This window comes from Phyllostomus discolor, chromosome 5 (assembly GCF_004126475.2).
Source record: "Phyllostomus discolor isolate MPI-MPIP mPhyDis1 chromosome 5, mPhyDis1.pri.v3, whole genome shotgun sequence".
Taxonomy (NCBI): domain Eukaryota; kingdom Metazoa; phylum Chordata; class Mammalia; order Chiroptera; family Phyllostomidae; genus Phyllostomus; species Phyllostomus discolor.
In genome coordinates this window covers 28556797-28582621 of record NC_040907.2, presented here as the reverse complement: position 1 = coordinate 28582621, position 25825 = coordinate 28556797, and the positions used below count along the sequence as shown (strand labels likewise).

General features: G+C 40.7%; 1 protein-coding gene and 1 non-coding gene across 3 annotated transcripts in view; one reads left to right on the top strand and one right to left on the bottom strand.

Moving 5' to 3' along the window:
* Window positions 1-4372: 4372 nt before the first annotated feature.
* LOC114498373 lies at window positions 4373-4563 on the bottom strand. The gene has a single exon (XR_003684789.1). It is a non-coding gene; the product is annotated as a U2 spliceosomal RNA (small nuclear RNA).
* A 5352-nt stretch (window positions 4564-9915) lies between these two features.
* FOXJ3 (forkhead box J3) overlaps window positions 9916-25825 on the top strand; it is a 102514-nt gene continuing 86604 nt past the window's right edge. Inside the window, exon 1 of one of the 2 annotated variants that reach the window (XM_028511524.1) lies at window positions 9916-10071. The gene's annotated coding sequence lies outside the window, so the exon portion shown is untranslated. The remainder of the gene's footprint in view (window positions 10072-25825) is intronic. The other variant, XM_028511522.2, reaches the window with a different exon arrangement.

Here is a 25825-nt window from a genome sequence, read left to right as displayed (position 1 = left end):
ATTATTGATTTGGGTCCCACTTGCCTTTTCTTTACTGTTGGTTCTCTGTATATTTTTCTTTATTTCACTTTGCATAGCCTTTACTTTTACTTTTATTTTGTGACCATACTCAACCATTTCTGTGAGCATCCTGATTATCAGTGTTTTGAATTCCACACCTGATAGATTGGCTATCTCTTCATCACTTAGTTCTATTTTTGGAGCTTTGGTCTGTTCTTTCATTTAGGCCATATTTTTTGTTTTGGTGGGCTTGTTACATTGTAAGGGGTGGAGACTTAGGTATTTGCCAGGGCAGGGCCACCCATTGTAGTGCTGTCTGTGGGGGAGGTGTCTGAGAGGGAACAATACTGCTTGCTTGGCTCTTGGCCAGCTTTCAGTCACTTCCTCCACTACCCACAAGAAAATTGGGCCCTTCTGATGTTTATTCCTGGGAGGGTGGGTTTATGTATGTTCTAGGACCCTGTGGGTCTTTCCAACAAACTCTCCCATGAGGCTGGGAGTTTCTCCCACTGCTGCAACCCCCACAGGTTTTTTCAGAGGTTTTGAGGCTTTATTTCCCCTCACTGGAACCCTGGGTTGCGTAGTCTGTCTTGCTCCCCAGTAGTTCTTCCCAGTTTATCCACACACAAATGTGGGACTACCTGGTCTGCCCGCCACTGCCTTGTTGCACACCTTCTCTACCCCTCCAACCAGTCTGAATGAATATTTCTTCAACTCCTTGGTTGTAGGACTTCCATACAGTTCGATTTTCTGGCAGTTCTGGTTATTTTTTGTTTTTAAATTTGTTGTTGTCCTTCTTTTGGCTGTGCAAGGAGGTAAAGCATATCTACCTATCTTGGCTGGAAGGAAATATAACATATTCCTTGGCACAGTGTTGGACAAATGCATCGTGATGGGTTAATGAATAAATTGTATTTTCCCTAACTAGTCCTCCATACTGAGGTTTCTAGATTGTATACATAATTAATATTTTTCTATTTCAAATTACAAGAGTATTAGTCATAAGGTCATAGGGAAGATTCCTTGAAAAAAAAAAAAAAGATTATAAGAAGGAGTTTGTGGGCAAGAGGTTTTCTGGAGAGGTGGAGAAGTATGCTTTTGTGATCAGTCCTAGTCGGGGGGTGAAGTAAGAGGAATGAGCAGAGTGGGGACTTGGAGTGTGATAGAGTTGCCAAACAAATCTCATCTGATTTAGAACCTGCCCACCTCCAACACCTAGGGAGGGACGGAAGGGCTCTCCAAATATGTCCCACCTTGAAAAATGGGACCAGGCCCTTACACTTGGAATCACCCTCCTGCCTACTTTGCTCCAAGAAACTTGAACTCCTTTGAGGCTGAGCTCAAATGTTTCTGTGCTTGCAAACTCTTTCTTGAAGCCTTCAGCCTCAGATCAAATTCCTTCCTCCATTATCCTTTCTCTATAAACCACACAGGAGAATAGGAAGAGCTCACATTTATAGCTCTTCTTATGTGCTAGGCACCATGTTATATGTGCCTTGTTTTAATTAACTCACACCATACTTATGCAGTAGTTACTATTATTACCCCCATTTACATGTGAGAAAATTGAGGCTCAGAGAGACTAAAGCAACTTGACCCAACTAAAGTCATTGAGCTAGTGAGTGGCAGGGCTAGACTTAACCCTAGGCAAGAAAGCCCATACTCTATTCACTTATTGCTATCCCTCACTTGTTATCACCAGCACATACTCTCTTAATCACTTTTATGCTGTACTGCCCCCTACCTACTGCTTTTATCTTTGTACTAAAAGCCCTGAAAGCTAGTACTCAGCCTAGAGTTAGTATTGGACAAATGTTTTTTGAATGAACAGACAGGCATCTCATCAGCATTTCTAGCAAAATTCATTTCAGAAACATATCAAATCCAGATGCAATTTATAAGCACAAGGATGACATAGTTCATGGTAGCAAGGAACAAGAAACCCCAGTAGAAGGGTTAAACTTAGATATACGTAATATGGCAGAAAAAGAGATTGGATAGGAAGTGGGCATAATAGGCCATGAATTAACTGCTAAACAGTTAAAAAGGAAAAATCACACTTGATTGAGTACTCAAACATAAGCTTTGTGTTTGTGTGTATGTGTGCGTGCAGGCCCACAGGCCTTCTGGCATCTCTTGCTTTCAGAATCATTAAAAAAAAAAAAAGAACGTTCCACTTTCATTCTACTAAGCTTAATAGTGATCATGAAGTCAGATTAAATGGAATCAAAATGGCTTCATGAGTCAAGAAGTATTCAAAATAGTTGCTCAAAAGTGGAGATGAGAACTTATAAGGAAAGGTAGAAATATAGGAATTACAAATAAGTTTCCATTATATAGAAAAACAACTTTTCTCAGAACCCAGGAAAACATATTTAGACAATCACTGTGGTGTATTAGTAAAAGAAAGGATTTTGAAACCATAGGATTGAGGCTCAAGTCTTTACTAGCAATGTGACCTCAGTTTTCCTTACCTATAAAGTGGGGACAATGATCTCCAACTTTTTGGATCATTATGGGGACTTAGTAAGGTAAACTATGACTTCCCTTTTCTACTCCCTGTTCCTGGGAGTAGCCATTGGACATCAAAATTTTGCTAGTGTTGTTTCACAGATCTCCTACACATTTTTTCCTGGAGTATTTCAAAGCAAATCCTAGATATCATGTCAGTTCATCTTTTGGTTGCAAGGATTTCTGTTGTTATTATTATTACTTTTATCAAAAGAAACCCCAGTATAATCTCCTGGGTGGAGGGGAGAGGAGGAGGAGGCATCTTTTTGCACATTATTCAGTTTGATTAGCCAATTAAGGTTAACCTTCATGGATTTACTGGATAACTCTTCATTTCTGTGCCTTGAATTAGCCCTTCAAATATTCCAACTATTCCCAACAATGTTACATTTTAGAATTTGATGCATGTTGTATTTGCAATATTTTAATTTTTTAAGTGGGTAGTAGTAATAACAGGTTGAATCTCTTCCCAGTTTTGAAGAACTGATCCACAGATTTGGACAGTCCAAGCTTATTTTCAGGTTCTTCAATGCTTGCTTCAGGGATGTTCTAGTTTCAGGTAAGAGGTACATGCCTAATGTCAATCAATCAGAATAGATGACATTTACTGCATTCTTTTGATCGCTAAAATATAAGCTTCAACAAGATTAAAAAATGAATGAGGAACAGTGGCTATATCTTAACTTTCCTTGTAACTTCCTCTGGGACATGACATTGGTCTATGGTACCTCTCCTGCAATGGCTGTCTGAGCCCCCAGATCAGGACTGAGTTTCAAATTCTGTATTTCAAAGTCTTTCACTGCATTGCACCAGTCATCCCATTTTGTACATCTTCTCCTACTTCCCAAGCAGGCTCTTTTATGAGGGGATGACACCGGAAATCCGGATTACCAACAGAAACAAATTCAGAAAGGGTCTGCATTAGTCAGGATAGGGTGTTACACTATGGTAGCAATTCCCAATTTTCAATGGCCTTCCTAGGTCAGCTGTGGCTTTGTTACACATTGCCTTCACTCTGGGACCCAAGCAGATTGGATTAGCCTCTATTTTGAATATTGTTGATCATCAGGGAAGCAGGAAAGGAATACATCATGAAGCACACTGACTCTGAAAGATTCCACCTGGAAGTGGCCCCTACAGCCACTCACATTTCACCTGTAAATCAAATAACCAAGCCTGCTGTTATGGAGTGGGGAAGTACAGTCTACCCCTGAGAGGTACAGTAATTGTTTGGAAATAACAGTACGGTCTACCACATAGTCTCCTACCACCCCCTTTCTTTTTTTGGTTGCAAAACAGATTTCTTGCTTTCTGCCCCCTCATGCAGCAAAGACTTTTTGGATTGTTTATGTCTATAGAAAAAAAAATGAAGAGAATTCTTTAGTACTTTGTGTGGGTAGGTTCCAACCTCAGCTGTGTTTCTAATAAGGTTTGAGAGGTTTCCTGAAGTGGTACTTGGATGTAAATACCACGCACTTGCAGTGACCAGCATCCAGTAAGTTATAATTTGCCTATCAGTGTAAACTGATGAAATAGGTCTATGAAGGTGAGCTTAGATCCAGATAGTTCTGGGTTCAAATCCTGACTCTCCCACTTTCAAACTACCCAGCCTCTGTTTCCTCTTCTTTAAAATGTGGATGATACCTTGTAGTTTCCCTCTAAGGATTAAATGAAAATGCATGCAAAGGATCTGTCATGTTCCCAATCACACAAAGACCACAGGAAATATCAGGCATTCCTCACCATTCTCCCCCCTAGCATTGGGGTGTCTTCATCATTTTTATTCAGCTCATTAGGCATTAAATAGGTCAATAACTTCAGAATTTTAAATCAAACAAGTTTCTTTCTTTTTTTTTTTTTTTTTTGGTGCACCGTTCCCGGAAGTACTGCAATACCGGGTCGATGCGCGGAGTGGACCGAGCAAGCTCCTATTCCATCTCCCAGCTCCAAAAATCCATTTAATATAATGTCCTCGGATAGAGGACATATCAGATATTAAACTGATAAGAACAGATACTACACTTGATCTTAGCCAAAAGGCCGAGAAGCGATTCAAACCAGTTTCTTAACTATCATGTTTGCATCCAGAGTCTGAGGCTCTTTCGGGCTGCACACCTTGGTTGCTCTTTCCTGGTTCTTTTCATTCTATCATTCCAAAAGATTAACTGTAAGACAGATTTCCTCTGATGCCTCTCTATCTGAACATTCTCTGATTCAGTCTTCCTAGCACCACCCATGTTTCATCTACACCATTGCTTGTACATAATATAAATCCTTTATTTAATCTATGCATTTGTTAATGTTTGTTCAGCTGTCTTGATGCCCATGTGTATTTCATTATGCTTCTAATTAGCTCAGTTGATTCTGAGAGTGGAGGTAAGCCAAAGTTTAAGCCAGACAGTTACAGGGAAGATGGATGGGGGTGTGGAATGGGGGAGGTAAGTGGGATAAGTGTACTAGTGCAAATTCATTGCCAGAACTAGGGGAAAAAAACAGGCTACTGCCTTCCACTGGAAAGAAATAGTCTATGCTACTCCTTTCTCTGAGAATGATTAAATAGTAGAGTGTTTGAGAAGGATCACACTCGGCCTTAATGATGAAATCTGAAGTTAACACCAAGCTCCTAGAGAACAGGAACTAAATCTGTCGATGGTTTATATAGGGTGATATGGTCCAGCTTCATGAGTCAGTTATTCCCACTAGCCACTAGTGTTTAAGGACCACTTACAAGACTGCAAATTCCATAGTCTCTACTTTCTTTTTCTTGTATCTACTCAACCACTTCCAATTTACACAAGCTTTCCTCCTCTACCCCAGATTTTTTTTCTCTACTTCCAGCTTTGCTTGTCTTTACATAGCAAACTCCTGTTCATTTATTCAGACTCAGTCTTAACTTTAAGCGTACAGCTGTCTTTGCTGCCCCATCCCTATCCAATCTGACAGAATTTAACTGTGCTTTTTCTCTGTTTCAAGGCACAAGGAGAACTCTCTAGAAACTGCAATGAGATTATGTACATGCCTGCCTCTCTAGAAGCCTAGGAACCCATCGAAGGTAGAGAAATTACTTATTTCCTTTTGGCTCCCTAGTATTTAGGCCAAAGCCTGGTATAGAGTAGGGGTCTGATCAATGACTATTGAATGCTGTTTAAGTATGCACAGTGACCAACACCAATTGTTTTCATTAAATAGCAATTAGTGGTTCTGAGAGCATCCCAGTAGCCTCTGTATTGTTCTTCCTGCATTTAATACACGAAATATAAAGTATTATATAAAGATGCCTGGGGAATCTGGAGGCCCCTCCAGGGCTAGGAATGATAAGGAGGTGCCCACTCAGGTTTTTCTCTCTCCGTCTCTCAGGGCTTGGCTCATTTAAAATTCATTTCTAATTTTCTGATTTCCTCTTACAATAAAGGGTCAGGTAAGGCCTCGTTTGTCTAAGCGGCTGTGGGTCACGTGAAGCACTGAACACCCTGCTGCTGATGCACTGCCAGTGCCCAATCAAGATTTTTGCAGGGCTGTTGCAGCCCAGCTTGGGGCAGTGTTTCCTTCAGGGAATTGACAATCCAGATGAGGCTGGTAAAAGATTGCAAACAACACAAAACAATAAAACTTCTATCTCATTGCTTTGAGCAATCTCTCTTAAAGACCCGTCCCAAGTTAGATACCATCTCCTCTTTGAAGGCTCTCCTGCCCCGCACCCTCCCTCCCAGCCCACTCCCATCTCCCAAGACTGTGAACTACTTTTTTTCTGAACTACTCTTTTCTACACTCAACGTTGTACAAAATAATAATCGTTTTTGAGGGCCTTTATTTTATGACAGCTTGTATACGATCTCTTTTGCTAGGTAGCTATGATTATCATTCCCATTTAATAGGCAAAGAAACAGAGACTAAGAGAAACTGCATCACTTGATGCAGGCATGCAAGAAGGAAGCTACGGAACATCAGAAGGAACTCAAGTCTGCCTTCCCTATCTGGGCTGATAGCCTCTCCTCCCGCCCTGTCCCAGAATCTCCCTCTGCTGCTATTGCCATTACAACTATTTTTAGGGGTAATGGGAGGGGTGCCCATCCATTCTTTCACACTCTGGGACTTGTGTTTCTTTCCTTCCCAAGGCTTCTGATCCCCAACCTCATTCTAGCAGCTACCCACCCCTGTTCTCTCTTCAGTCCTATCTTCCAGATAAGAACAAGCACTTTAGAAAAGCACCTTGGAATCCCAAACAGGTGAGAGGTGAGGAACTGCCCAAGATTTGTAAGAGGAGATGACGAATTCAGACCCAAACCTCCAGACTTGGAACAAAGTCCGAACATGAGTTTACTCTTTTTCTCCATCATCTGGCCGACTCCACTCAAGTGACTCAGATTCCTGGTTTGGGACTTTGATGACCTTGATCCCAGTCTCAGGTTAAAGCCTGGTGACTATTGGCCTCATGTTCTTCCTCTGACAAATATGGATAATCTCAGCTTTGCTCATCTCCTTAGACTCATGATACAGACTTTTTTTTTCAGTACTCTTCTGCTTGTTGCCCCACCTAGATGATGGTGGGCTTTGAAGCCTGAAGGGCTGGAAAGTGTTAACTCTTATCAAGTATTCACCCAATGGCCCCCTCAAAACCCAGCAAATTCCAACTCCCTTGGAAACTTGATAGAAGAGGTGCTTCTACCCTCTCAGGAAAGCTAGTAAGAATGGCCTCTTCTTTGGGACACTATTTCCCTTTTCACAGTGTATTGTAATTACCTAACCTATTTGCTTCCCATTAGACTGTGAGTTCTTAAAGTACAGAGACTTTACCTTATTTATCCAACCCACTGCTACCAGCCTGGTCTAAGCCATCATCCTGCATCTGGATGCTGAGGTCTTTGGCTTCCACCATTGTCTGCTCACTGTCTACTCTTGGCATAGTAGCCAGAGTTATTTTTTTTGGAAGCATGAAACAGGTCATATTACTTCTCTGTTAAAAGCCCTGTAGTGGCTCCACTTTAGCCAAGATCCTTAAAATGGCCCCACTCTCTGACTTTCTCTCCCCATTCCTCTCTCGTTTACTCACCTTGCTCCAGGTGTCCTGGCCTTCTCACCATTTCTAACACTCCCAGGAATGCATTTGCCTCAGGGTCTTTCCACTAGCTGTTCCTTCTGCCTGGGACTCTCTTTCCAACAAGGCATGGCTCACTCCCTTACCTCTGTCAAATTTTTCATTAAAGGCACCTTATGAATTAGGCTCTCACTGATGGCTCTATTTAAATCCCATTCTGTAAAACTGGAATTGGAATAAGATGTTATGAATCTACCTTCACTTCTCTTCCACTAACTTTTCTTCGCTGCTTTTATTTTGCCCTACATACTCCCCTCTCCACTACATATTTTCCTTTCTCCCTCCCTTTTGCCCCAGTGCAGGCCTAAGGCTAGTTATCTAGATTAACACATGAGTTTACTTGAAAAGGATGCAGCATAACAAAACAGAAACGTGAGATCTGAGCTGAGGTGAAGCTGGAAAGGGAGATGGACTTGGACGACACTGGGTTTGAATCCTGGCTCAAATTTTTAATTCTTCTGAGCCTCAACGTCATTAGCTGTGAAGATGAGCATAGGAGTCCTACCTCAGGGACTTGGTAAGGCACTGAATGAGAAGACATGTGAAAATACCTGACACGTGGCCTCCCCTAGCTGGGGATTCCACCAGATCAGAAGTTTGGCTTACTCTCTGCTGACACTCCAGCGCCCCATGCATGGTTCAAACTGATGTATTTGTTGAACAAATAAACTTATTATTGATGAATAAATGGCAGACATTAAAAAAATACATCCTAGCTGGTGTGGCTCAGTGGATTTAGTGCTGGCCTGTGAACCAAAGGGTGGCGGGTTCATTCCCAGTCAGGGCAGACACCTGGGTCATGGGAGAGGTCCCCAACAGGGGGCACATGAGAGGAAACTACACATGGATGCTTCTCTCCCTCTCTTTTGCTCTCTCTTCCCTTCTCTAAAATAAATAAATAAAAATTTTAAAAAAATCCACCTTCTACCTCCTCCAGTTTTCTTCATATACCTTACCCTGCCTGGTCTATTTTTTCTCATAGCACTGAACACCTTCTAGCCTACCAAATAATTTTCTTGTTATGTTTATTATCTTTGCCCCCATACTAGAGGATAGCTCCAAGAGGGAAGGTATTCCCCCAACCACTTCTGTTCACTGCCACATCCCAAGCACTACAGTAGTGTCTGACAAGCTTAGTAGTGATTGGCGAATGTTCGTTGGATGAATGGATGAATGAATGAATATTTTTGTCTTCAGGATCTTGCTAGATCTTATATATATATATAGAAAGGAGTATAGCAGTACTTTGAATCCTCAGGGCCTAGAAATCTTGGTGAATAGCAGGTGTTCAATGTTTGCTGAAGCAGTTGGGTAAATCAGCTAACCACCAAGGACTACGTCAAAAAGATTCCCAAGGGCTAATTCACGCAGGCCTCTCCTTTTCCTAACATCCTATCAACCTAATACTCATCTAACAAATATCTGAGTATCCAAATATTGAGCACCTACTCTGAGTTCGAAAGTATGCTTGGCGCTACATACGTTGACTAATGCAAATAAAGCAATAGCGAGTGCGTCTGAACGTAAGTAAGCGTGAAATTGTAGGGCAAATTACTAGTGCTAATAGTTCAGAGAATCAGTGAAGACTGACGTAGAAGTAAATTCCAAAGTTCACAAGTTGCCCGCACCACCCTTCTAAACACTTCACCTGTTGATAGCAAGGACCATAACCTGGCAGCTATTTTAGAATCACAGTTCCACCTACTTGGGTGTTGGAAACTAACTCTAGGGACGGAAAAGGCCTCTGCAGAGGTGGGTCTGGAACTCCGTACTTGTTAAGTTCTGAAAGGAAGAGTGTCCCGAAGCTCCAAGGTGCCTTTGGAATCTGCGGTGTGCCAAGTTGGAAAAGGGTTCCGATTTCCCAGAGAGGCTAAGGTGCCTGTCGTTACGGTGAGGTGGCGAAAATGGGGGTGTGGGAAGGTCACGAGGCACCATGCCCTGGGTTCATGAGGCCCTTGGAATCCAAGGGCAGGGTCCAAGGCCGCAGGCCCTTGCTATCCTCAATTACAGAGCTGCCTCGGCCACCTCCACTCCCCAGTCGCCGCTCTGAGGGGCCAAACCCCATGTCGCTCGGGGCTACTGGTCGTTTCGTGACATCAGTGTGAAGGGACAGCGCTTTTACTTCCAGGGCACTACTTGTCCCAGCGGAGGGATCGCGCGCGCGTCATCACAGTTACGACCGCGGAGGGGCCGTGACGCCGCCGACGCCGGGCCGGTGGCGCAGCGACGTCGCGGGAGGCGGAGGCGGGGGGTGGCAGCCGGGGTGGGAGGGGGAGCGGGTTGGGAAGTAGTTCCGGGTGTGCGGCCCCGGATGTTGGCTGCTCCCGCTGCTGCCGCCGCCGCTTTGGGCGCTGCTTGGGGCCTCAGCCGCTCGCACCAGGCGCCGTTGGGACCTTTCCCGGGGGGCGGAGACGCACGCAGCGGCCGGGGGCTCGGCCGGGCCGTCCCGGCCTGCGCAGCCTGAGGTGAGCGCTCGCCGCCCAGGCAGCTGGCCCAGGGCGGCGATCGAGGAGGCGGGGCTGGGGCATCTCTTGGGACGAAGGCAGGAGCTGCCCTCCGCGAGACGCCCTCTTCCTTCTCTCAGCAGGGGCCGCGCTGCGGGGTGGGTGGCGGGCGGAGCTGGGGGCCTGGGTCGGAGCTGGGGCCTTGGAGGTCGGTGAGGGCTGGGTCGGTCCCTCCCCCGCGGCGCTTCTCAGCTGCTGCTGCCCCTCAGCCGGGAAGCCGCGGCTCTGAGCCTCCGCGTCTCCCGCCCCTCCCCCAGGCGGGGCTCCGGGGAGCCGAATGGGGTTCCCAGGGGTGCGGAGTCGGAGGACAGCGGCAGCCTCCGTTTCCCGTGACATGCCTCTGGCCTGGGCCAACCCCCTACCCCGGCACGACGTAGCTTGTAGCTTTTTCCCTTCAAGCTTGGGGGTGCTTTTCAGCGGGCGAGGCGGGCAGTACCTCCTCGGGGGTGCCCTTTGGGGTGGTGTAGCCCTTGCGAGGGGCCTATGTTTCCACCCATCCTGTCGCCGTGTCCTTTGCCGGCATTAGGGCCGAGGCAGCCGTTCCATGCGGACGTGTTGCTGTCCTGTGTGTGTTGCATCCTGCCCACGTGGTAGGGTGTTCCTCCCCCCTCCATTTTTGCAGCTGGTCAGGAGGGAGGTTAACGGGGTGGTTTTTCCTCTGTGATTTCCTCCTGGTGGACTGGAAGGTGTTAGGGTCAGTTTTCTTTGCTGAGGCCTACTGTTGGTTAGCTGGAAGAAGTAGGAGTTGTATACTCTCTGAAACTGAGACTAGCAGGGGACAACAGGGCTTAGTTTTGTTGACATCTTTCCTCTTCTCCCTTTGATTGCTCTTGTTCTTTTCTCTACTGCTTAATCCTAAAGGGAGAATAGCTCTAGTTGCTGATGCATTGAAATGTATAGTTTTCACTTTACTCTACTTTCTGTGTGTATGGTTGGCGAAGGATTTTAATTTCTGTGTTGTGCAGTCTGTCTCTGTTCCTAGTTGGATTCCTGGATGAGCTGAGTTGGGCTGGCAGGGAGTTAGTGAGCATCTTTTTTTTTTTTTTTGTCTTTTCCTTTCATTTACTTAATTTTTCCTTTCACTTTGTTTCCCAGTGAGACAAGCGAGCATGTCAGTTACGGAAGTGTTACATGCGTAGTACTTGACTGGGAAGGCAGCACTAGGTAGTTTCACTGAGTCACTTAGTTTTTAGGAGCTCTTTCAGTTAGCTTTTCCTCTGTTGAGTATCATCGCGCTCTGTTTTTAGAAACTGGTTTTAAAACGTGTTTCGAGTAGTTTCTTAATGTCTCCTAGGTTTCTAGGTCTCTTCTAGGAGGTTAAGGTTTCTATTTTCTTGTGTTTTGCTCTTTTGTGACCATAGATTGCCCCCTTAACAGGGAACAACAGGCTACAGTAGTGGTGAGAGGAGCCTTTTATTCCATCCAGGCCTTAGCAGATATTTATAGAAAAGTAGTAACTCCTTTCCATTTTTATGTTTGGGTGGCATATATAGATGTGATTGCAAGTTTGTTTTTTTTTTAGAGAAACCTGAGGATTCCTGTTGGGTGTGTGTGTGTGTGTGAGAGAGAGAGAGAGAGAGAGAGAGAGAGAATCTTGTTCTTGATTTTGTGCTGTTGAAGAAACTGGGGACTTTGTCATGCCTTTATTAGGTATTTTTTGGATGGGGTCAGGACATGTTTATTTTGGCTCATTTTGGTTCATTAGTTTGGATGAACTTAATATCTTGAAGTCACTTTTTAGATTCCCAAAAGGCCAGCATTTTCACTTTGTCTTGGTTTGTTTTTTGCAGTGTGCATTCTCATTAAGTGTATATATATTTCTTTTAATCTGGTAGTTGTTAGTATAGTCTCCTATGTAAAATAAAAGTATTTAAATACAGATTTGATCTACTTTCATCATGCTAGGTATGAGTGGAGCAGTGGAAAATAGAGAATGTTGTTGCGATATATTTTGAGACTTTTTTTTATTAAGTCAATCGGCATTTGTGTACATCTGCAAAATACTGTGATGTGGGTGAAGTAGTCTGTATGAAGAAGACACAAGAGATAAAATACATGGTCTCTTCAAATGCTTCAACTTTTGTTGGGGAAACAACACATAATGCTCTTCATTTGTAATTAGCAGGCAGCATCAACTTTGGGGTAACAATGCAACCAGAGTCAAAGGTGTGAGTGAGATTTGAAAAGGATAGAAATTTTCAAGGGGGAAGAGATGTATTCCAGGAGAATGAACCAGTATTTGCAATGATAGAGAAGTGGCCACATACAAAGATGTCAAGCATTTTGGCACAGAGAATGTGTAGTGGGTATTGGTGGAGGACCTATCAAGGATATAGGATGTAGTGTGATGGGGTACCACAGTGGGTTCTAAAGAATGGGAGTAAGATGATGTATATTGTTTCTGAGAGTTTTTGTGTTAGCTGAGTGTCTTGGAGTGGGGAGACTGACTAGAATGCTATTGCAGAATTCTAGGAGCAAGGTGATGAGGGTCTAACATAAGGTAGTGATTATGGATGTAAAATAATAGGTAACATTTACTGAGTACTTACAGTATGCCAAACATTGTTCTGAGTTCTTAACATGTATTTAACTCATTAAATCTTCATAATATGGTCTTATTATTATTAGGGGTTACAGAGATTAAGTGACTTGACCAAACTCAAACAGAGTAAGCAGCAGAGCCAGTCAGAATTTGAACTCAGACAGCAGAGCCAGTCAGGATTTGAACCCAGACAATCTGGTCTTTCAGCTTATGTCTTTACTTATAAATTATACTGTCCTAAGAGAAGTGTATAGAATATATACAGATGTGTGTATGTGTGAGTAAAAATTAACTTGAACTCAGTGATGATAGAATGTGGGCAAAGGAAAGAGAGCAGATAAAACATTAAAAGATTAAAGCCTAGAATATGGGAAGGAGGATGGCTGATGCAGTGAAGAAACTAGGAAAGTATCAGTGTGAAGGAGAGTGAGCTGAGGTTGGTTATGGGCTACACTAGGTTATTATGTTCAATCTTTCGATAGCGGGGTAGTCTCCTGCCACTCCTGATAGTCTCCTCCCCTTGTTGGTTTGGCTCTGGAAATACAGACTTAGTTTAGTATTAATCTAAGCAAAACAATTAGAACAACATGTATTCAGAAGAAAAAATGTATACCAGATTGCAGAGTCACAGGAAATAGCATAGGAATTACTTATTTTGGTTGATCCAACCCACTGCTTCCCAGCCATAGTGAAGATGATCAAGAACTGACTCGAGTGGAAGTATTGGTATTGCTTTGCTGTGGGGTGAACAGAGATGCAATGTAGATTGTGCACTGATCGGGGCTATAGATAGTGGTAAAAAACATGTGAGTTTTTATATCCTGGGAGGACAGGAATATGATGGTGAAACAGCTTTGAAGTTTGGAACTGTGGGAGACATTAGGCAAATAGGTAAAGCATTCTGAGAAGAGCCAAGACATAGGGTCCAAGGCCACAGGCCTTTGCTGTCCTCAGTTACAGAGCCACCTCGGCCACCTCCACTCCCTAATCAGCACTTTGAGTGACCAAACCCCAAGTCACTTAGAGCTACTGGCCATTTGAGAATGCTGCAGGAGCCAAGGTTGGGAAAGGTAGTGTGGTTGACAGTAGCAAATATAGTCTCAAAGTTCGGAACAGTGGTCATGATGAAAATTGAACTAGGACCAGGAGGTAGTTTGTAACCTTAGAATTTTGAAAGGAAGGATAAGAATAGATGCCAGATTTGTTTTCCATTATGGTCTGGTATGATAGTTTGGAGAATTTTCTCCTACTGCACCCTCCAGCCTCTCATTCTTGTCCACGTATCAGAGCTAATCAAATATCAGAAAACTTAGCTTTTTTCCTTTAAAAAAGAAAACTTGTAATTTTTATACTTTAACAGTTCTCTCAAACATTTTAAAAAAGTTTTATTAAGATGTAATTCATGCCCTGGCTGGCGTAGCTCAGTGGATTGAGTGTGGGCTGTGAACCAAAGTATCACAGGTTCGATTCCCAGCCAGGGCACAATGCCTGGGTTGCAGGCCGTGGCCCCCAGCAACCGCACATTGATGTTTCTCTCTCTCTCTTTCTCCCTCCCTTCCCTCTCTAAAAATAAAAATAAATAAATAAATAACATCTCTCACACTTAAAAGAAAGATGTAATTCACATAGTATACAATTTGCCCATTTAGAGTATATAGTTCAGTGATTTTTAGTATAATTACCAAGTTGTGCATCCATCTCCAAATCTTTTGATACTTCATTGTCTCAAAAAAGAATGTTTGTACCCAATAGCAGTCACTTCTTACTTCCCCACTTCCCTTGGGTTCTAGGCAACCACTAATGTACTTACCATCTCTATAGTTTTGCCCATTCTGGACATTGCATATAAATGGATCATACAGTATATGGCCTTGTGTCTGGCTTCTTTCACACGGCATGTTTCAAGGGTTGTCCATCTTGTAGTATATATGTATGTCAATACTGTACCTTATTTTTGTTGGTGAATAGTATTCTAGTGTATGGTTATACTACCTTTTATTTATTCATTTATCCCTTGATGGGCCTTTGAGTTTTTTACTCTTTTTAAGAGCCCTTCCCTATCTTTATCTTAATCCTCATCCTACCAACTCCACCCCTCCCATGGCTTTTCTTTTAGATCCTAACCTCTGCTTTGCATTCTGTTAGGTATTGGGATTATAAAGATGAGTAAGACATGGCCCTTGAACATTTATATAGTGTGTTTATGGTTTACATATTTTGTATTGATACATTACCTCATTTGATCCACAACAAGCCCTGCTGTAGGCAAAACATTTTTTAAGATGAGCAATTTGAAGTTTAGATTTGCTGACTTGCCCAAGATTGCACACTTAAGTCATTGATGGAGCAATTAGATAATCTTAGTCCATGTCTGTTGCTATTTCCAATACTCAGTGCTATTAAAACTTAAAGGATCCCCATGTGAATTCCTGGAGAATTAGAGGGGCTGGGAAATTCTCGTATGGAATCAGTAATTTTTAATATTTAATCTTCAGGACTTAAAATGAAGAGTTTTTTTTTTTTTCTTACCTGATTCTATCACTTGTTTGCTCTGTGATTTAGATAAATCATTTAATATTTCTGCCTTTTCCCCCCCCAGAAATTTAATGGGGATTAACGTGATAATGATAATGGTAGTGATAATAATAATAGCTAACATTTTCTGAGGCCTTACTGTGGGCCAAAAATGTTCTAAGTACCTTACATTTATTATACAGAGTGGTTAAGTATAACTTGCCTAAGGGTATATAGCTAGGAATGGAAAGAGCCAGAATTTGAACCCTTGCAGTCTGTTTTCAGAACTCAGTGGCTGTTAATCACTACACTGTATTGTTCACTATGTTATGGATTAATAGAGGGTAATATTTCAAATAAAGTCGTGACCAGAATATGAAGATTGGATTTTGAATATAGTTGGGAAGTAAACAGCAAAATTAAGTTGACATTGCATCCACATTTCTTTTGCATAGGAACCTAACACTGTACAGTGTACATGTTGTTTAGGCATTCAGGTATATTTTTTGTTCATCCCTGCTAATAGCCTCTCAACTCAAAATGCAGTAATTTTCAGTGCTCCTCACTGTCGGCTTTGTTAGTCACATAGCTTTCCACATTGCTACTATTCAGAAACCTTGGCTTGAGACTGCTAAAACTTGCTTTACCTCTCCTCAGCCTTCCTTTAACTGTGAATTTTTGTTTTCCATTTTGAACAGTTAGCCTTTCAGTCCTAGATGGAGTTACTGTTTACTTTCTCTACCCCAAAACTCAGAAAACATCACAGTGGCATTTTATAACAACTCTCAAAAAATTTGATCATCTTAATTGACATAACTAGATTTTAGTGCACAAGTAACAAGAACCAAAGCACAATGTTTTGGTTAAAGAGATTGACTTATACTGAAATTGGAAGAGGCATCTGCTATACAGGATTTTGGATTTAATAGAATTTGTTATAACCAGATCAGCAAAGCATTATTACTATGGGCCATCTGTTGGGATATGGAAATAGCTTTGTTATATGGAACCAGATGTTGTATTTGTCTTTATAACAATGGCATTCTGCTTACTTTAAGTAACCTTTTGTGGTAAGGTACCTTCAGTTGCTATTCTACTTGACATATCAGTTGATAACCTGAGAATGCAGTGTCTTTTGAAGTGGATATTTTCTGTGGAATTGAGACAAAACAACAGAGTCATGTATAGTGTGAAACTTTAGTACTGTAACAAAATAAAATATAGGATAATTATGTATGTATCAGTAGGATAATTAGGACCATATTCAGTAAGAATTCTCTGATACCATATATAAGCTTGATTTCTTTTTTGGAGGGGGTTGGAAGGGGTTTATTTTCACTTTAATTTTTGGATTGCTTTTTCTTTTTTAAAAAGTTTATTTTATTATTGTTCAATTACAGTTGTCCCAATCCCCCCCCCCCCCATTGCTGTCCCCTGTCCCGCCTGCCCACCCTCCCTGCTCCCACAGTCAATCCCCACCTTCTTGTCCATGTCCATGGTAAGCCTAGTTTCTAATGATTACTAAACCACTCTGGTTGCTCTAAGAATTTTACCAGAAATCAAAATCGATTTCATTTGGCATAATCAGACCTGATTTAATTACACTATGCTGTTTGATTTATTTCCCACCATCAGCAGGTAAAGTAGTTTACAATGGACTCACACTTATACAATTTAATAAATGGAACTGTTAGAACAGTTTTAGAGAACTCTTCTGAATCGAATGCTAACATTTTGGGGGTGGGGAAAGTACATGGGTGGGAGTTTTTAGACAGAGTCTTTAGAGACCCAGCATGTTGACTGTCTTAGTCCCTTTGGGCTGCTGTAACAAAATACCACAGACTATAGTATTTATAAACAACAGAAATTTATTGCTTACAGTTCTGGAGGCTGGCAAGTCAAAGAACAAGGTGCTAGAGTGATTTTTTTTGTGTAGGTCCTCCTTCCTGATTCATAGCTGGCACTTTCTTGCTGGTGTCATCGCATGGTGGAAGGGACAAGGGATCTCTCTGGAGCCTCATTTTGTAAGACACTAATTCTATTCATGAATGCTCTGCCAGATGACCTAAGCTCCTCCCAAAGACCACCTCTCAGTACCATCGTGTTTGGGGGTTACAATTTCATCACATGAATTTTGTGGGGGATGCAAACACTGAAATCATAGTATTGCCTATTTTTTCATTATCTTCAAATCATGTGTAGGGAGAGTCATGGATTCCATTGACTAATTGAATGATTATTCCAGTATGGCCCTGTGTATGAAGGATACTTTAGCAAACCGACTTTTAATTAGGATTTCACTTGGAGTACAAAACTGAAAGCTGTGACTGAATTCTACCTAGACAGAGTCCTGCCCAGTGGTATAGTGGTTATCAAGGAAATAAGGTTGGTTTTCTGATTGATTGCTAGGATATGGTGCTGATGTGACCTTATTAAAGATCTTGGAAGCTGGAATCCACTTTTTTTCCCTAGGATTAAGACCTGGCCTTTCTTATTGTGTGTTGAACTTTGATTTGTGAGAGGAGCAGATGACAGAGAAGACTGTTAGAACTTAATATTAATTTCAAATTCTGTTTGTTTAGAGAAAGATGGGATTGGGAAATGAGTCCACTATGGTAGAAGTGTTATTGTTAAGGTCCTAACTTTTGGCTGGTGGTTACCTGAGTGTTTATTAAATTATTAATATAATTTAAAAGTTTCTGTGGCTTGGCTGTAGAACTCTGGGAAATACAGACACAACAGCCAAATACACTGTAGTCAGGAGCAGATTTACTCTTCTGGATGAAGATGGAGCAGATCGTCATGTCAGGGGATGAACAATATATGGTATCAGTTTTTGCCACTGTGTTTGGGTCTCTATGTCTCTGACATGCTTTATCTGTCTACTCTGTGTAAGAGGGTATTGACGGTGTTGTTCCACCATCTAGATATGTAGTAATCACCATCAGAAGTGGCATCTTTGCCTATTGGGAAGTCATGTTTTTATATTGTTTATTATAGGGCATATGTGTTTTGGAAAGATTTCCACCTTACCATTGAATAATACTTTTTGAAAAGCAGTTTCTCTGATCTGTTGTGTTTTTGAGCCTCACAATAGCCCTCTAATATAGGTAGGGCAAGTAATGTCCCTATCGACAAATGGAGAGACTAAGATACAAGCTAAGACTTAGTGTCACACAGTCATTTAGTAGTAGAGCAGAGACAGGAACCAGATCCTGCATTCTGTTTCTAGTCTTGTACTCTTCAGTAGAAAACAGACAAATTTTTTGTGAGGAACATACTTTGGATTTTTAAGGAAGAAATTAAATGTATGGACCCCAAAGGACCTGGGTTACTTGAACAGCCCTTGTCTTGTGATAATATCAGACTTAGGGACATACAGCTATTGGGAGCAACTTATTTCCTTATTAAATTTGGGTCCATTTCTAGTCATTGGATGTATTTTTACTTGAGCTTGCTTTCTTTGTAGAATTCTAGAGGTGAGGAGGAGATGGAATCAGAAAGGAAACTTTTAAGGATGTCTAAATAGCAGATTGGTCTTATTTTATAGAATTATAAACCTATAAAGTTTAGACACTGAGAAATTGTACCTGGAACATGAGTCTGCTGAGGGTGCTTGGGTTACTGCCATAGGGTATTATTGTCTTTTGCTCTGTGGGTAGGAAAAATGACAGTATATAAAGAAATCATAACTATGGAGAAAATAAGACTGGGAAAGAAAACATCACAGTGGATAGTCTTTATCGTCTCTCTTGAACCTGTTTATATTTTCTGCAATGAGCATTCATCGTTTTTATAGTAAAAAAAATAAATATGTATGATTTTATGGTTCAAATGAGAATTTGGAAAAAATAAATGATAGCACTTTTGAAGAGCAGTTTAACACTTGGTACATCAAAGTATTTTGCTTTCTAGGCAGTTATGTTAATAAATCACTTTGATAAATTATTTGATTATAATCTTATGGGTTGAGTTGTGGGTGTATTAAGTGCTTTGGGTTTTTCTTTGCATTATAATTTAGTCATTTAGCTCTGCAGATTCAAGGAGTTAATTTTAGTCTTCTGGAAGCAACCAAGAGCTTAGATTTGCATACAGTAATTACTTATCAATAAATAACCTAAAAATAGTGTACTACTTTTTAATGAAAACTAGGCTTAGGATCTACTCATGCTTCCATTTATTTCCTTAGCAGGTTTCTAATAAGAAAAACCAAATTGTTAGTGCTTCTTTAGGGTAGTGTTTTCATCCACTGACATAGGACTCATTAATTTCTCTCACTCATTTGTTCATTTGTTCACCATTCGCTAGATCCTGGGCACTGTGGGGACACAAATGCTAGGGACACAAGTAAAAGACAGTCCCTGCCAGCAAAGACACTGTCTTTTAGTTTGGGAGAGACATCACAGAGATACTCCTGGCATATGGAGATATCCTGAGATATCTTCTGTTTTCTAGTTTTTAACTAGGAAGGCAGACTGACTGACTAGCTTACTTGTTTTAACAACTGAAGACATTTAGTGGTGTGGATAGATGGTTTTATGAGGCACAGATGGCTTCATAGTTATTTCTCTGACTATGAAATATTGAAAATCATTGATCTGAAGAATTTCCTTATCTATGGAGCATTTTTTATTGAGGTAGATAACCTGTGCACTCAGATTTATATCAGATTTGCTTTGGGAGCATTATTAAGAAACCTTGTATAGACTTTCCTAGGTTGGAGACAGTGTCTCTTTTGTCTTCTATACTAGCACTATACATGACACATAGTAGGCATCATTATATTTGTAAATGAAAGAATATTTCATGTTTTAGCTTAATTTTAAGAATTTCACTATTGATATAAATATATTAAAGTTACCCTCTGTCTAATATAATGGGATAAATAGTGTAGAATCTTAAGAGGTAATCCTTAACTCAGGCCAGTGAGATATCCCATTAAATCTTATACTCAGTGAGATATCCCATTAAAACGTTTGATATACAGTCATTTGGCTACTCTTAGAACAACTGTAGTCACTGATAGCTGTAAGTAGTCTGTTTGCTGAGGCAACATTTGCTTCAAATTTAATCTCTTTTCCCTAATCCTTCTCTATAGAATCATCGAGACCTAGTTTGCCTTCTTTAACAAGATAACCCTCCAAATATTTGAATGTGATTATTCATTCAGCAAATACTTCTTGCGCCTACACATGCAAGACACCATCTTGGGCATTGTGAGAGATAATTCACAACGGAAAATTAAAGAAAGGTAATTAAGAGGCATAGGCTGTTTGCAAAGAACTGATACAGAGAAAGAGCCATGGCTTGTTGGAAAGAGAGTGTATTTGCTTAAGATAATCAGGAAAGCTTCATGGAGGAGAAATGTTTAAATTAAGATTAGTGATGGGTCATTCTTGGCTAAGAGCATAACCAAAAACCTAGTGATGAGGAAGCCCAATGTATAATAAGTTAGAGGAGTCAAAAGGTTGGCTATTTCACAAACTATTCTTAGGGATAGTAAAAGTGTTCATTGTTGTATCCTCAGCACCTGGAAGAACGTTTGGCAAATAATTGGGGCTCAGTAAGTATTTGTTGAATGAATGAATGAATGGTCACATTTGGGAGATACTGAATATCCTCTTCTTGAAGAGTTACAAAACACTTTAGGATATTGAACACTTTGATAAATCCTTTAGAGAGGTGACATGGAAGGCCAAGAAATGTTTTCTCCAAGCTGAACACATGTAGTTTCTTCAGCCATTCTGCACTTGCCATTTGGCTTCTAAACTCTTCACTAGTCTGGTATCCCTTCTTGCAAGCATTCTAGCTTCTAAGTGTTCTTAACATGAGGTGCTCCAAATAGAACACAATACTCCTGTTGTGAACTAAGCAGTGAAGAGTGCATGGGACTGTTACCTTCCTTGGATCTGGGTACTATTCCTCAAATGAAGCCTGAGATTGTATTTTGTTTCTTTTTAGCAGCTGAGTCACTTTCTTGGCTCATATTCAGTTCTCATATTAATTTACAAGAAGTTCTTTGAGTAGATTCAGAGAGATTTCCTATTAGTAGAGCTAATAAATGAATGCCCGTTTTCTTCTGATTGAGTGTAGGCTGTTTTCTCAGAAGTACTAGTCATTCTTAAGCTTCCTGAAGTCTGAGAAAGAAAGGAGAAAGAGTTAATTGTACAGTGCTGGATTTGACCAAGTTATATGAAAGCCCAATTGCATTGCTGAGTATACTGAGAAGTAGATAAAATATAATGAATTGCCATATACCCATAATAGATTTGACCATTATTAAGCTATTTGCCACGTATGTCTCAACTGCCTTTTGCTTAAGTATTTAAAAATCAGACCTTGTTTTTTTACCCTCACAAACTTCAGTATGCATCTCCGAAAAATATAGCCGTATTCGTACATAGTCACCTGCCGTCATTGTAGCTAACAAAATTAACAATATTTTCTAGACTTCATCTAATATCCATTTTATAATAAGATGTCCTGAATTGTTTAAACATATCTTTTATTTTATCCTCACCTGAGGACAGGCTTATTGATTTTGGGGGGGGGGGGAGGAGGAGGGAGGCAGAGAGAGAGAGGGAAGGAAGCATCAGTCAGTTGCCCCTTGTATGCACCTTGACTGGGGACCAAACCTGCAATCCAGGCATGTGCCCTGACCAGGAATCAAACTTGCAATGTTCTAGTTTATGGGACAATGTTTCAGTCAACTGAGCCACACTGGTCAGGGTTGAACATGTCTTTACAGGTGGTTTTTTTATTTAATCAATATCCAGACAAGGTCTAAATGTTATTTTTGGCTATATTTCTTGTTTCTTTCAACCTTAAAACAGTCTACCTTTATTTTTTGGCATAATTTCATTCCATCCACTCCTTTGACTCTTCATGTCTCTATATCAAATTCTTTGCTGTTCCTTTTGATATAAGACTTTTCCTTTCTTTACAGCATTTCAGCAAACATTTTGAAATATTTATGTACAAAATGTGCTGAGCATTGTGGGAGATAGAAAGGTTAATTTGACATGGACCTGGCACATGAGGAGCAAGCGATCCAGTGATAGAGACAGATGCGTATAGAAACAATATGAAGCAGACTGTTTGTCTTCCCATGGGTCATGCTTTATTATATAGCCTTCCACTCCCCACTCGCCTCAGAAAATGCTGGCAGTGGAATCTTCTTAATACATTGCTGTAATTATGTCCTGATCAAGAACCCTCTTGAATCAGTGCAAACTATACTATTTTTGGACTATTACTCAATGCCCCCACAAGCTCCCATCTTCACTTAAAGTGGAACTTCTCAAGGCACAAACATCCTTTTTTTTTAATGTAGAATTTTTATTTCTCAAGATTATGGACATTTTGGGAGCAGAAACCTTGTCTTATTATTATTATTTTTTTTATAATACAGGGAAACGTAGTGAGTACTTTTGGAGAGTCCTGGTATATATGCCAATAGGCTATTCTTGCAGCCTACTGCCTTCCCAGTGTCAGGCAGAGCTTCTACCAGTTAGAAGTGAATAATCCAGGTCTCGGTCTCTTCTCTTACCTAAAAGCCTCCTTTCAGAAAGCCCAATCTAAAATACAGATGACAGATACATGGTTCACATGTTGCCACTTCCCCATCACCATGTGCAAACTACTAATTGCTGGTTGTATTTAGACATGACCTTCTCAGGCATTTCAGGCAGCCACTACCTATCCAGCATAATTAGCAAAGTGTTATGAAACCTTTTGCTATCCTTTTTCTAAACTGGTAGTTCCCAAATAAGTTGTTCATCAGAATCACCTGAGGTACTTTTAGATTCCCTAGGTTTCACCCTAAAATCTTCCGTCAGGATTTCTGGGAATAGGACAGAAATGATTCTTACCGAGCTGGCAGTGGTTTGTAGACTGGCTTTGGGGACCAGACGCGTAATTTTATTTTGTTAAGTAGTACTAGCAGTGGAGACTATAGCCTCCCATCTTTTCATTTGCAGTCCAGCATGTCATTCCTCTGACGGTCATGTATGTTCACTTTACTTTGCAGTGATATGGTAGGATCTCTTGCTTTAAATTACACCAGGCAAAGCACATGAATCAAATGCCCAAGATAAAGATACAGGATACAGAGAGGTGGTTTTCTAAATATAACTGAGCTTAAATTTAAAGCCTCAAAACCCTTCAGCCTTCTGAAAGCTTATTCTTTCTGTTGTGTGAACACCTTTAAAAGTTTAAAGTGGAGGAACGCAACATTTTTGTATTGACTAATCTTTTGAAATGTTCATATTTTATGTATATTTAATAATAGTGATTTAAATATAATGTGATTTAATTTAATATACTTCTATTAGATTTTTCCATAAAAATAAATCTACAAGTTGGGGAAAAGTTTTCTATTAGTCCGCATGATTTGATTTTTGGGACCGGAAATTGTGGTTAAGTTGTTGAGCAAAGGAGAGAGACTGAAGCTTCAGGACTGTCGAAGTGAGTTAATGACAGACCCAGAAATAGAATCGAGTGTTATTTGCTTGGGTTATGATTTGGTTTGAAGAGAGTGGCCTGTGATCTGTTTACATAAATTGCAGGAAGTAAGGTTTGGGGTTTAGAAGAAGTTACAGCTCTGTGATGTTTGGCCAAGAATCTCCCCTCCCCCACATATACCACCTGTTTTATTGACACCAGTCCTAAACTGTGGAGGGTAAAGAGGCAGTTGTTTAGACTTACACTCCTGACACTTTAAAATACTCTTAAAATGCTAAACTTTATTGTTGGTTGGCATGTTTGCTTTTTTTTTTCTTTTCACCTTCTGTTATTAGAGAATGAGAAGTCCTGGCCCTGGTCTTGTTGTAGGAGGAGAGGGGTATAGCTTAAGTAGTTGATTTGTAGGCAGTGGTAGAGTGGTTTCCTTAGATTTTTTTTCAGAGTGTACACAGGTGTATATAACTTTTTTAAATGAACTGTAAGTGTATCTTCATTAAACATGTTTGTTTAACAGACAGTATGGTTTGGAAATAGTGGAGCCCACCAGAAAACAAGCTTTCCTGAACCACTAATGGTTCAAAGGGGTATAGATTTGAAAACAGAAGTCATTACTTTACTCTCGCCTTCCTGTTCTAGTTTGAGAGATGCGATGGCTCCTCGGACACTAGTGAGGGAAGGAGGAGGAACTTAACAGGATGAGAACATTTGTGTGTGATGATTCTAAACTCGTTCTTAAGTAAATAAACAGATTATTGAGATACACACCGTACAATTCACCTATTCAAAGTATAAAATTCAACGTTTTTAGTATGTTCGTAGGGTTGTGTAACTCTAACTGTACTCTAATTTTAGAACATTTTCTTTCTTTGAAAAAAACCCCACACCCATTAGCAGTCAGTCCTCTTTACCTCTACTTAGTCCCATTTCTCCTCCTACTTTCAGACTTCACCTGCTTTCAGACTTCACTAGTGAAGCTGAGATGAACAGCTGATTGCTACTCACTCAGCAGGATTCTGTTCCCTTTACTCCTTCCTCTGGTGGATTTCTCCTGTCCAGGCTGATTAAGACACAGGTTATTTCCATGACTGCTTTAAGGTTTACCTGTGGCTATAACAGTTCATGGTGCTCAGTCAAGTAACCTGAATTAGAGGGGTTAGTCTTTCATGGATGCTATTGAATTGTGTACTTTTAAGTCTTTGGAGAGATAGGGCTGAGTTCAGAACTTAAGATGGAATACTCTTGACCAGTAGTGCTATAGCATTTACTTTCAACAAACTTTGTCTTTGTTATTATTTTTTATTGTTATTCTATTTCAGTTGTCCCATTTTTTCCCCCTTTGCCCTCCACTCAGCGCCCCCGCCCCCTACCCCTGCTCCCATAGGTCATTCATATATGTTCTTTGACTAGTTCCTTCCCCTTCTTTCCGCCATTATCGCCCTCCCCACTCCCCCTGTCCTTTGTCAGTCTGTTCCATGTTTCCATGCTGCTGGTTCTACTTTGCTTGTTAGTTTACTTTTTCATTAGATTCCTCTTATAAGTGAGATCATATGGTATTTATCTTTTACCGACTGGCTTATTTCACTTAGTTTACTAATCTCCAGTTCCATCCATGCTGTTGCAAAAGGTAGTTCTTTCTGCTGTGTAATATTCCATTGTGTAAATGTATCACAGTTTTTTGAACCACTCATTCAGTGATTGGTGCTGCTATGAACATAGGGGTGTATAAGTTCTTTTGAATTGGTGTTTTGGAATTTTTAGGGTATATTCCCAGCAGTGGAATTGCTGGGTCAAAAGGTAGTTCCATTTTTAATTTTTTAAGGAAATTCCATACTGTTTTCCGCAGTTGCTGCACCACTCTGCATTCCCACCAACAGTGCACTAGGGTTCCCCCTTTTTCCATGTCCTCGCCAGCACTTGTTGTTTGTTGATGTATTGATGATGGCCATTCTGACAGGTGTGAGGTGATCTAATTGTGGTTTTAATCTGCATCTCTGATGGCTAGTGATGATGAGCATTTTTTCATGTGTCTGTGGGCCATGTGTATGTCCTCCTTAGAGAAGTGTCTATTCAGATTCTTTGCCCATTTTTTAGTTGGATTATTTGTCTTCCTGGTGTTGAGTCATAAGGATTTTTTAATGTATTTTGGAGATCAAGCCCTTGTCCAAGATATCATTGACAACTATGTTCTCCCATATA